We start from the raw sequence: 13,714 nt of genomic DNA, 5'->3' as shown, positions 1-13,714 counted from the left end.
TAATTTTTATTCTCGAGTAACTCCAGTTAATGGAATTTCAATATTGAACTTCTTGAGAAGGCACAGACTCTTACAGTAAAGTACCAACAAAACACTTATTAAATTCTAGTTTATTTGTATATCATGAGCCTATTATGAGCTTCCACTAACTGACAGTCAAGAACTAAGGAAGGTTTCAATTGAGAATCGGAATTTTCTCCGCATAGAATTCATAACAACCTCTAATTTCTCATGTTTTAATCTGATTGAAAATCTCCCTCTCCCAGAATGTCAGAGCCCTCTCAATAAATAAACGTTAATTTCATAAGTGTAGAGCTGATAACCCACCAGTAACCGTTACTCTGCACCCCTCGCACAAGTAACTGCTACTTTCATCGGTTACTGTTCCATGGACGAAATATCTCGAAAGCTCAGTCAGTTGGTTCCGCGCTCCCGTCGTGATAGCATCTCCGTGATGCTTCCCTCCGAAGTTACAAGCTCCCCTCGTCATAAAAACTTAACATAAGCCTGGAAGCTTACGGACAATATTGATACAAAACAATTAATAAATTGTAGATTGTAATTCTGATTTGAAATTGGGAAAAATTGTTGATTACTTTTGTGCGAAAGTTCAGGATGATAATTGTTTGGAACTGATATTGTGGCACTGTTGCATCTACTGTCATATATATTTTCAAACAAGGTAAAACATCAATCATCATTCACATTTCTGATAAGAAAATCGAAAAATTAATATTGAAGTTCAGATTAAAATTCTATTATTCATGAAGCTTATGAACTAATTCATAATCAATAACAATGAACTAAAGTTTCGATGAGTTCTACGGAGTAGAACTAGATCATTATTGATCAATACAAAAAAAGCAACTTGTATTACAATAGAATAAATATTTTGCTGTAATTACATCTGTCGGTGGGAGATTAAATAGATAAATATCGGGGACCGAGCTTCGCTGTGGAGTACAACAACATAAAAAATGTATTACGAAAGAAGAAATTATAATAACATTCATACAGGAATGTACTATCTAATCACAGTAAATTGAGATTAATTCCCAAAGGGAAGGCAAAAATTTCCCTCACAAAGGCCCAGTTGCACAAAAACCGGTTAGATTTTAATCCTGATTAACTTCACGTGATCCAAATCAGAGAAGACCATTTCAAAAAGATAGATCCACTGGAATTAATCAGGATTGAAAATAACCCGGCTTTTTTGCAACCGGCACTAAGTAGGTACCTGATTGAATGATTACAAAAGTTCAAAAGCTGAGTCATAATTTTGACACAGTCCACCACACATGAACTCGCTCACTCACTTCCATCACCAACAGACTTAAAATAAACATTTAAACCAACAGCATAAAATAATTATTATCAACTGTTTTTCCAAGGATGATTAATAATTATCCTTTTAATGTCCTTCAGCGAGTTTTCCAAGGGATGAGACCTAGTTCAATCGAATCTTTATATTATAAACCTACTGAATTTTTTGTATAGTTGAGAAGTTGACATTGTGGTAATTATTCATATTGAATGAAAAAGACTAAGAAATTGTCAAAAAACACAGATTTATTGATACTTAGAAAGACCGGTTTCGGTTATTACACCATTGTCAATCTCTGATAAACAAATCAGAATAAACCGTGTAATAACCGAAACCGGTCTTTCTAAGTATCAATAAATCTGTGATATTTTGACAATTTATTAGTCTTTTTCATTCATTACTGAATTTCATGAGAATCGTTAGAGCCGTTTTCGAGATCCGGTGAAATGCAAACATATAAACATCCAAACATCTAAACATCTAGACATCTAAACATCTAAACATCTAAACATCTAGACATCTAAACATCTAAACATCTAAACATCTAAACATCTAAACATCTGAACATCTAAACATCTAAACATCTAAACATCTAAACATCTAAACATCTAAACATCTAAACATCTAAACATCTAAACATCTAAACATCTAAACATCTAAACATCTAGACATCTAAACATCTAAACATCTAAACATCTAAACATCTAAACATCTGAACATCTAAACATCTAAACATCTAAACATCTAAACATATAAACATAAAAACAGAAGTTGCTCGTTTAATAGTATAGGATAACAGATCATTCTATTAGGAGTGTTAACTTCAATTTTCTAGGGTGTGAAGTGAACAGAATATTGTGATATATTTTTTGATAATTTTGATTTGAAAGTCATTTTAAAATTGAAGATTCACTTTTCAATTGAATCATCGCTTGGATTCTTTTTTTCTAGATTGGCAATATCTTTGGGAGATGATCATCTAAAATCTCTTGTTTTTCTTATAAAGAGAACTGAAATTTTATTCTTGGAGATGGAAATGCGAGATGGTAACAAATTTTGGAGGAAAATTACCAAAATGTCTTCATCAATAATAATATTTTGAATTTTGTTCTTCATTACTCCTCATTAGTAGCTTTTTCGACAAGTTTGAAGACTGGAATTTTAAATTATATTATATTCCCTTCATTCTCATTGAAGGTGACAAACCTTATTTGGAGGTATAGCAGTAACTTTTCAAATCTCTCTAAACAAGCTTTCGAATTATAGTGCTTCAAGACTTGTGAATAAATTGGAAAGATTCAGCCTATTTGAACTACCCGCGTACAGTTGAAATCTGTCTAGCATGACAATGTTCCATTTAACCACTGTTAATTCTACGCTCTACGTATTATATTATCGAGATTAAGATTTTTTTCGTCCATTCCAATCTTATCTTTATGAATCAATCAAATAGGGTATCCCCTGAAATCGTCAAAATTATTCAACGTATGAATATATAATATGATAGACTAAAAATAACAGAAGACTAACAGAGTATAACAGAAGACTAAAAATGTAGCATTACTAGTCTAGACACAAGGTGGGATTAGCGTTCCATGCTCACATCTGTGGGTAGACGCATTGTGCCGTCTTTTATAAAAAAATATTTGATCTTTATGAATACATTCGATAGATTTTCCAATTTTATAGCTCTCACAACTTTAAACTTTTCCACACTCATATATATTTTTTAAAATTTTATCTCTGATCCCAGATCATGATAACGTGATTATAGGATGGATCGTCAGAGCGGTGGCTACAATCAATTTTGAATGAATTCACGTTTCGTGATTGCGTTACAAGATTTAAGTACTATTTTAAGCTCATTGGAGGGGAGAGGGTTATATAATATGAATTTTCATGAATACTGCAGTAGCAGTAGTTGCATGATACGTTACGATCGGACGCGTTTGAAAGTACTGGTCCTCTTCAGCTTACGCGCACTTCATAATGGTATTATCAAAATATTACATATAATGGTATTACTACTAATTAATAAATTCTACAAATTGAGATTGAATTGATACCAGACCAAGTTTTCCTTCACAAAGACATCTAGCTAGAGGTCCAAAAAATGGAATAACGAAGACACACATCATTGTCATTATGCTTTTCAGAAAACAGTTTCCAAACCGGTAGAATCGTTTCCAATCAGAAAATATAATTCTGACATTTTACGCAGCTTTCACACATTGCAAACATTGATCACTCATTAAAATGTCCATTACTCACAGTCAACGACAAATATAATGACAATATATTAGTCACTGCCCATTAGGCTATTGAATTACATGTTCAGTGTTTTGATTACATGTTACACTTGAGTTGAATGGAATTTATGTTTCAATTTGAATTGAATATTATTGGAAAGTTTCTGTTGATCGATGTTTCCAACACGAGGTGTTTATCATCAGCTTTTAGCAGCCTATGTATTACGTATATATATAATATAAATGACAATGAGTTGTTTGTTTCAAATAACAACATAATAATAGCTCCTAACAGTATATACTTATGTGTGTATATATGGATATATATAACAGTTAGCTGCATGTTTCAATAACAACAGCATAGAAGCCAATGTCGATGAATTATCGTCTATGGCTTCCACCTTTCAATATTCGAAAATGTCGAATTTTCATGCCCCGTTGTAAAGTTATTTACGGATGAGAATGAAACTCCAGTTATTGTTTACAGTGGAAGCTGTTTCTGTTGACAAATGTGTGAAAAAGGATAGATATTGTGAAGGATGTGAGGGAGAGTAAGAGAGAGATTTCATAGAATGTAAAGGATTGAGTGATGTAGAGAAGAAATCAATTATAGAAAGGAGAAATGAGAAAATATTTGAGAAGCAGAAGAGGGAGGTTCCGTGTCCCTAAACCTGAAAGTCAGTCATATAGAAAGGGATGGATGCGGGGTGCTCGTAATAAAGAAGGAAAGTGAATGAATGGCAAAAAAATGATCAAGGTGAGAAAATGAAAAGTATAACAATGCAAATGATTTCTGAAAGGCTGAAATTGCAGAGCCATTTAAAGGGAAATCGACAATGTTATCCACTCGTGCATGGTGTATTCGCTGCTATTATTCAAAGCGTGTTTGATGAATAACAGTGCTACCTCGAATACCCAATTCAATATTCTCGATAAAAGCTCCTGTTATTTTTGGTTATATTAAACTTTACACTCCTGTGAACGATTGCTTACAATAAATTTTATCGATAATATTAAAGTCAATTGATCCGATAGTTTTATTATTGCTCATCAATTATGTGTTATTTTATTCTAATAATCTCTTCAATACAGTTACAGTATATTGTCATGACAGTATATAGTTTCTATGATTTCCATTGTTGGAAAAAAACTATTCGAATTGGTTTAATTCTAGGAGTGTCAGAATCTCTTCCTCAATAAAGTCAATTATTTATGTATGATACATTTATCCAATACAATTAAAGTGGTTCAAGATAGAAGAATAGTTCTAATCACTTAGTTTAGATGATTCTCTTAGCTAGTCATTCCAATGCTTGATTTTGATGAATGCTATAATTATAATGAAAAATATCTTGAATTAATTTTCCAGAATGAATGTAATAAATGCATTTTTATTGTTTTTAATTCTAAGTACAGTACTCTCATAATATGATCCTTCATCATATTCTATTCTTCCTTCATCTTTTTGCTTTTGCTTTTTCATATCATATACAGTTCAATAATATTATTTTCTTAGTCTATATTATGTAAATTCATCTATAATTTTGCTGTATTGTAAGCTATTGTATATAAGTGTATAAGCCAGTATATATTGTAATCTACATAAATAAAGTACTCAATCAATCAATCAATCTTCTATTTAGGAAGTCAATCTATTCTATGATTCAGTAAGGGTGAATAGATGTTTAAGATTTTTGTAGTTCACTTTATTTCCAGATTACCTTACTCAGTTTCGATTCCCTGATAGAGATAAGCTACTCAACACATCCTTAATAAGGATTAATCTCATCTCTATTTTACTCAACTCTTAAATTCCTCGCTTCCTGAGCATTTCTGAAGTGAGGAATGCATTCATCAAGCATTGCCATACCTCTGTCATGATATTCAATAGTGATACCTAGACTTGGCAATTGTTCGGAAACAGGGAATCATCCAATCACATGAAATTCCAAGATTTGCAATTAGGGGCCTAATACCTATCAGGAATTCAATGAATTCTCGGATGATTGTTACCTGTCATTACCATCATAGAAATACGTCACAGATTCATCTCGTGAAATGGTATGAAATGTAGAGCGGCTCTTATACTCCCGTAATTCCTGGAAAATGCACCTATAGTTAGATTCGAGTCAGTAACAATGACAGGTGATTAAAGTTTCTACGTTTCTCATTCCATTGCCTTCCGTAGCAGATAGCTGTAATCAAAGTCATCCTGGTAAATCTGATATGATAGACTATTAATTATCGATTATTGTCAATAAAAATCAATTCTATCCCAATCATATTACATTTACCAGATGAATAATTCTTATTATTTTGAGAAGGCTTTGATGATTCCAATCAATTATTAAGAACTTCCTTGAGTTCTTAAAGTCAACTTCACCAAATCACCAAATGATTTTTGAATTGAAATTGAATGATACTTGTCAGTTTTATTCATTCATCAGTACAATTACACGGTACACCAGAACTACTGTATTCCCAAAATTGATAAATAGCTAAATTCTCGAAAGCTAGGTTGGATTCTACTCCCAAGAATAAGTTCCAATTCTTTCACCAATATAAAGAAACTAGAGATTTTGAATTTGCAAGGATGAAGCACTGAATTGCAGACTGATTTGTTGATAGATTACAGAACACGCCTGTTGTTCCTTCCCAATCATATTTATATAATTTGTGATTGTATCTACGAATGAATAAATATGAAAAAAAACTGTCATACCTAAAAATTCTACTAATATCATCCAGTTGATGTCATGTTGAAATTATTGTGTGATGGATGAACTTCTAGAGTGGAAGTAGGTGTTGTAGACCCCACACTGTTCATTCTGTTTCCATTCTTTCCCAAACTCATTATCTTCAAACTAATGAAGACCTTCAAACACCTTCTCATGTAACGGTTTTTGATTGAATTACTTCTTACTCCAAACCCTACTGACTTCTTAGAACCTTACTGACTGATGTTATGATTCCCTGTTAGGCTAGTTTCACATTCATTCGGTTCGTTTCGTTTTCGGCAAATTCCGATAAGTGTGAAACGGTAATTCGGTTTGAATTCGGTACCGAATAGAAACCGCATAGAACCGAACGCCCACTTGACTCTAATAAATTCCATCAGGTTCCAATTCGTTGCTAGCGAGAGGCTACTTTCACACACTTTCGGTTTGGTTCGGTTCGTTTCGTTTTCGGCAAATTCTGATAAGTGTGAAACGATGATTCGGTTTGAATTCGGTACCGAATAGCAACCGCATAGCACCGAACGCCCCCTCGACACGAATAGCTCTCATTATATTCGAATTCGTTGCTAGGGAAACAGGAAAAAACAAAGTCTTCTACACACGCTTGCCTTTCTTGTTTTTATTTCAACCTGATATCGTGATTATCTGTTTCAAAATTTTCCAAGTCAAAATCATATGGTCAATTCATTTCTGTTAGTTCACAGAAACATTTTTTTCTCAATGAATAGTTTGCTGAAAAATATGAAAGATATAAATTAAAACTTAGGGAGAATTTTTTTTCCACGAATATTACATAATTTCATCAATGGAGAGAAGAGATGAAGTTTATATACCATGTGTCAAAACAAGGAACAAATTTTCGATTTAAAAAATAATCTCTCTGAACATCCAAAATTAACATAATCAAAAAGAAACTATTCAAATGATTCACAGTTTTTAATTAACTTTAAAATTTGGTTGTTCAAGAAATAGCATCTTACAATTTAACACCAGCTCTTATATTTTAATATACCAGCATGAACTGTGAAAATCCAAACACAGCTGTGTTTGAGAAGAAAATACCTAATTAGAACCGTACGAATTGAAACCTGACATGTATGAAAGCCTCATTCGTTTTCGGTAACGAACCGAACCGAACCGAAAACGAACCGAATCGAATGAAACCGAAAGCGTGTGAAGCTAGCCTAAATCACTTGTGTCGGTGCATACTGACTTTTGCGCCACTAACAAGCACGTTTCGCTTCCCATCAGCTGATACTATTCTCATTATCTGTGTCTTACTGTTTATGTACAAATGCAGATATATGGATTAGATCAGGAACTGATGAAAAGTTCAATGCGTGAGTTCGTGGCGCTAAAGTCTGTACGTACCTCTATATTAAGCTCATCCTCCAGACCCTCTTACCAATACTTTTCTGTTTTCGGGTTCTTTTCAAATCTGCATCAGGTCTATGATGGTTATTTTCGATTGAATGTTTCATGAATAGCAAAAGTAAGATCCATCATCAATCTCAGTTCATTTATTCTATAAATAATAAATCTGAATTCGAGAAAGAAATAGCTGAAGGTAACCTTATTTTTTCTCTCCCGTCATTTTAATGATGTGCTCTTTGTAAAATAAAGTTTCCGATTCTCAAGTTCTCGTCTCTTCATCTCAATTCATATTATTTTTACAATCCACAATACCTTTCTCCTCTTATACACATATTTCAAATATTCCCGTTATTCTTCAGATCTTCATCCTTTTCCTCCTCCTCTACCTCTCTTCTACCTCCTTTCTATCGTCACCAAACGAATAATAATATCATTTTTGGTTCGTTTTATTTTGTGAATCATCTAGAGCAGGAATTCATCATCATCATCGTCATGTTGAAGGATTAGGCAACTGCCTGTTCAGATTTACAAACAGCTTTTAGTTATTCGAGTTTGAGTCTATGGAAATGCATTTTATTACACATAACATACATAGAGTGATCGAAAAACCAGTTTTATTTTTGTCACATCCACATTTATCAAAACTGGAGTCCTGAGAACAAGTCTGATAAATGTGGATGTGACAAAAATAAAGGACTCCAGTTCTGTGTACAAGTCTAATAAATGTGGATGTGACAAAAATAAAATTGAGTTTTTTGAATTATGGACAAATTCCACAATATCAATATTATTCTAATCCAACAAAATAAGCATATGCATAGAGTAGTTATTGCCATCTCTTACGTGGACTTCCAATCTGATCTTCTGCCTCCTGGTTCATGATTTATTACCTGTAGTTGAGACCTTTCTGCAGATATTCTTCCTATCTCATTTATTTTAAATTTATTTGTCTTTTTCACTTCAGATCTTCATCCACAACCTCTCTTCTACCTCCTTTCTATCTTAAAATCCTAAAATCTATACCAATCGTATTATTTGCATATACTTTTTCTCTCTTACCCATCATTCTTATCCACAATTCTTATCCATTCTTATCATTCATACCACTCTTATATTCAATTTCTCTATAAGTCTCCTACAGCTGAAGTAGGTGTTTTATCCACACAGATCACATTATTTTGAACCTTATTTTTCCTCATCACCCTCTTTTACACCTTTATTGCCAAGTTTTTCTTTGCTCTCATTAATATTTTCCGCATCCTCCCTTTAAATCAGCATCAGGCCTATACTCAGACCATCTGTGATGACATTGCTATTCTGAAACCGTAGCCAAGCTGGAAGAGGCATCCTCGATTTTCAATATATCCTCTCTTCTTTACACTTCCCCCTTCTTCTTCCTCTTCTTCTTCTTCTTCTTCTTCTTCTCCTTCTCCTTCTTCTTTTCACTTTCCCTTCCTCCTTCTCTCTCCGCAACACACACTTCCTTCTTTCACCTGACGGTTTCACTCGCGAATATAAATTTCATATTTATGCGCATACGGTGTGAGTCTGGCATCGGGTATCCTTTCGATTTTATCGCACACCTACAACACCACTCATAATATTGAATCTACATTTCTGGTGGTCCTGCTTCTCCCTCCTCCTTATTCCTCCTTCTTATTCCTCATTTCTTCTTCTATCCATTGCTCCTCAACATTTCATTTTTATATTTTCTCTCCTCCTCTGACCTCTCTAACCCTCCTTCTTCTTACATCTGTGATTTTCTCTGTATCCACTAGTGGGACCAAAGAAGGAAGAACTGTCGATTCCTTTCAGTCTTTCTCTTCTAGTTTCCTTATGTTCACCTATTTGTTTCTTTTTATCATTTGCTTTACAATTTCGCGATATTTTCCTGCTTCCGATTCTCTCGTTCTTCAAATTATCTTTTTTGCCCGTTCCACTTATTCTACTCTTCATGTATCTTTTCACATATTTTGATACTCTCTATCACCCCTGTTTCTCCTTATCTCCCTCCTGCAAATTCTTATTCATCAATGAACATTCTCCAGGAACTTCATTCTCCTTCAACCCTTAAATCATCATTTTCTCCATATATTTTAATCTTGTATTCCACTTCGCATATATTTTCCTTGCTTTTCTTCTTCTTCTACCCTCCCTCTCGTAAAAATTCTGTGCTTAATTATTTTTTGCAGTCTCCATTGCTCCTTTTCTGCCTTTTCTAATTTGCCATCTCTCTTCTTCTTGATACTTTATACTCCTTAACCTTATATCCTTTCACCCTCCCACATTTCTTATATTTTTGTTATCCTCTATCCTCTCTTTTCTTATCTTCTCCCATTCAAAATTCTATTGTTCCTCCATTCTCTGTTTCCTCTCCTTTCATCATTTCCTCTTCTCCTTCCTACTGGCGCTTCTCCCCTTTTCCTTTTCCTCATACCCCTCCTTTCTCTTCCTCTTTCTTCTTTTCATTCGGTTTCTCCTCTTCCTCCTTTTACTGTTCTTCTCTTATCTATTTTCTCCCGATTCTCTTTTTATTCCATCTACTCAGTTACACCCTCCTCTCCACTTTCTTGTCATTGCCCATCTCACTCACACTCTAACCTTTGCGACGGTCGCACTTGGATGCGATGATTCCAGTTCGATAGAATAAATAATAATATATTTGGAACTGCGTTACTCACTTTTCCGGGCAGGGCAGACCTGGTGTATCGTATATTTACATATCTCTCCATGGATGGGGATCGTATTCAACTGCAAGGTGTGAACGAAGGTTTTTGAAACTTCATGGGTGAAGGTGGAACTTGATATATTTATTCAGGAGAGAAACATGTAGACCCTGTCATGCAAAATATGTGTCACCACCCGCTACACATGATTATTTCTCCTTTTGAATCAATTTTTTGCTGAAGTTTCCTTTCTTTTCTTCAAAACTCTGGAAACTATTCTATTTAGTTTTCCTTACTGCACTCTCAAAATTTTTTTTCTCAGGTCCCTGTTGAAGTGAAGTTTCTTCTCTTTGAAGTTATGAATTCTTTCACCTTTTTATACTGTCTAGAAATATTATTTTCTCTCCCATTATTATTCTAGTCAATGAAAATGATCTCCACCTCTGCTTCAATCTCACTCAGCTCTATGATAATCCAATAAGTATTTTTATAAAGTACGGCGGAATGCATTCACGTACAGATTTGCTGTTATCAAGCTAACTTCGCCATGTGAAGAACACTCCATCCTTGAGTTGAGAGAGCAGCCTTTCTCAAGACTGGTGCACACTGCACATCTACTAAACTGCCTATAGTTTCCAAACGGTGAAAATAGTATAATGATATTCCACTGTATTATCGTATTGTGATGAATTTTGCGATAGCTATAACTACGCTCTCATTATAAGCTCTTATATAGTTATTGCATAGTTATAGCTATCGCAAAATTCATCACAATACGATAATACAGTGAAATATCATTATACTATTTTCATTGTTTGGAAACTATAGGCAGTTTAGTAGATGTGCAGTGTGCACCAGTCTTGAGAAAGGCTGCTCTCTCAACTCAAGGATGGAGTGTTCTTCACATGGCGAAGTTAGCTTGATAACAGCAAATCTGTACGTGAATGCATTCCGCCGTACTTTATAAAAATACTTATTGGATTATCATAGAGCTGAGTTGAATTGAAGCAGAGGTGGAGATTATTTACATTGACTAGAATAAAAATCTGTTGTGGCGCACTCACACAACTTTCCTTGCCGTTATGAAAATTGATCACCTGACGCTAGTGTTCCCGCGCATATCAAATCCACTATTCTAAGATCTGAGACAGCTGGTGACAGGACAATAACGCTGGATACACACGAGATCTGCTATCTCTCCAAAGTGAATGATTTAAAAGAATCAACAGTTTGCAATTGAATAATCACATTTTCTCAAATTTCAAGCTTATTTTCAATTTTAGGTGAAAATGTTACTGAGCATTAATTGAAGAGATTCTCATGCTCAATATTTTCCACTCGAAATTTTTCGTTTGAATTATATCTGGGACCTGATAATTGGAAATCTAGAATCAAACTTTGCATAGATGGTGCAGTGCTCCTGAAATTTTTACAGATATGAGGCTTGTGACAGTTGTTAGAGCTTATCAATGACTTTTCTAGGTATGAATTTGATCAAAATCGTTGTAGCCGTTTTCGAGAAAATCGCGAAAAACCCTGTTTTTGACAACATTTTCGTCATTTCAGCCGCCATCTTGAATTGCATTTGATCGAAAATGTTCGTGTCGGATCCTTGTAGTGTAAGGACCTAAAGTTCCAAATTTCAAGTCATTCCGTTAATTGGGAGATGAGATATCGTGTACACAGACGCACATGCACTCATACACACACACACACACACACACACACACACACACACACACACACACACACACACACCACACACACACACACAACACACACACACACACACACACACACACACACACACACAGATACAGACCAATACCCAAAAACCACTTTTTTGTACTCAGGGGACCTTGAAACGTATAGAAATTCAGAAATTGGGGTACCTTAATTTTTTTCGGAAAGCAATACTTTCCTTACCTATGGTAATAGGGCAAGGAAAGTAATAATGGGAGAGAAAATAATATTTCGAGACAGTAATAAAAAGCTGAGAGCATTCATAACTTCAAAGAGTACGAACTGAACTGTGAAGTTGATGTTTAGCATTCAGTTTAGGTTGCGCTCGCGATTGACCTTAATGTAACATAAACACATTGTAAAGCATGAGAATTGGAGGTACGGGTCAGTATCGAGTCACTCCAGTACGATGTCATTCAACATTTTCCAACATCAATAACTGATTAGTGGAATCGATCAAAACCAGAATCCACACCGCGACCCACTCGCTCTGTTCGCATCTCTTGCCATTAGAAAAGCGGCCTTTTGAAGGCACTGTTGGATGGAGTGAGATAGAAATCAATGTTGGATGTGAGACACAATGTCTGTATTCAACCAACCAGAGGTTGACTCTGAAATTGCTCTTCAACTGTATGAATAAAATCAGTAGACATGCACACTATATTATACAACATACTGCATTATACAATCTTGAAAATAATATTGTAATTTTTCAAAAAAAGGCAAGAGGTATTTGAAAGAAATTGATTGCTCTTCTCCTCCTAGTGTTTTAAATCCAAGGAAAATACGAGAAATGAGATTAATATAATATTTATTCAAATGAATATTCTATAATTCGTAAAAAAGTGCGAGTGAAAAATATTATTCTGAGTGGAGTTAAGTTTGGAGTGGGTCAAGGGTTCCCAATTGACCTGGAAAAAGTATTCTGAGAGTTTTGAAGGATAGAGCTTGCTGCTCATTAGGCAGAGCATTTCTTGGTGTAAGCTGCACTGTAATGGAATAATTTTTCAGTTCTTTCCTACCCTCTCCTCTTCCTCCTCCTGCTCCTTCTCTTCTTTCACCTTCACCACTTCTTCTTTCTCAAGCTACAAATCCCCCTCCTCCTCATCCTTCATATTCCTCTCCTGCTCATTCTCCTTCTTTCTCTTCTCCACCTCCTTCCACTTTTCATGTCACTTCATCTTCTCCTCTAACTTCTCCACCATCTTCAACGTAATCCTAACAACATTTTTCTGTACAATCCATCTTCCCTCCTCTTCCACTGTCTTCCTCCTACACCCCTTCCACGCACCCCTCTTCTACCACCACCACATCTTTCTCCTTCTATCCCTCATACTCCTCCGCACTCTTCAACTCAATCTTTCTAATCCCGCTAATAACTTGAGAAAAGTTATCTGAATCACTCACTCTCTCTCTCCCGCTGCTGGCCTAGTTGTTTGGTTTCTTGCCCTAAGGAATTGAGTTCTTGCCCACAAGAAGAAGCTCTTCATCTAATTAAGGTGCCGCTGGTGCTAAGTTAGTTTCTTCCTAATCACTTGGGATTATATTTAGGGTTGTTTTGTGGCTGATTTTTAGCCGCTTGGATGGTTCAAGGCGGAAGAAACAGGACACTTGTACATT

At 34.9% G+C, this 13,714-nt stretch overlaps 1 protein-coding gene across 1 annotated transcript in view; it reads left to right on the top strand.

The window, feature by feature from the left end:
• The first annotated feature begins 413 nt into the window (after positions 1-413).
• The window catches only part of LOC111046726, a 122,558-nt gene continuing 109,257 nt past the window's right edge, over positions 414-13,714 (top strand). Inside the window, exon 1 of the mRNA XM_039420948.1 lies at positions 414-682. The gene's annotated coding sequence lies outside the window, so the exon portion shown is untranslated. The remainder of the gene's footprint in view (positions 683-13,714) is intronic.

Source organism: Nilaparvata lugens, chromosome 2 (genome assembly GCF_014356525.2).
Source record: "Nilaparvata lugens isolate BPH chromosome 2, ASM1435652v1, whole genome shotgun sequence".
Lineage (NCBI taxonomy): Eukaryota > Metazoa > Arthropoda > Insecta > Hemiptera > Delphacidae > Nilaparvata > Nilaparvata lugens.
The sequence above is the reverse complement of the archived record's forward strand: the minus strand, read 5'-3'. Positions and strand labels throughout refer to the sequence as shown.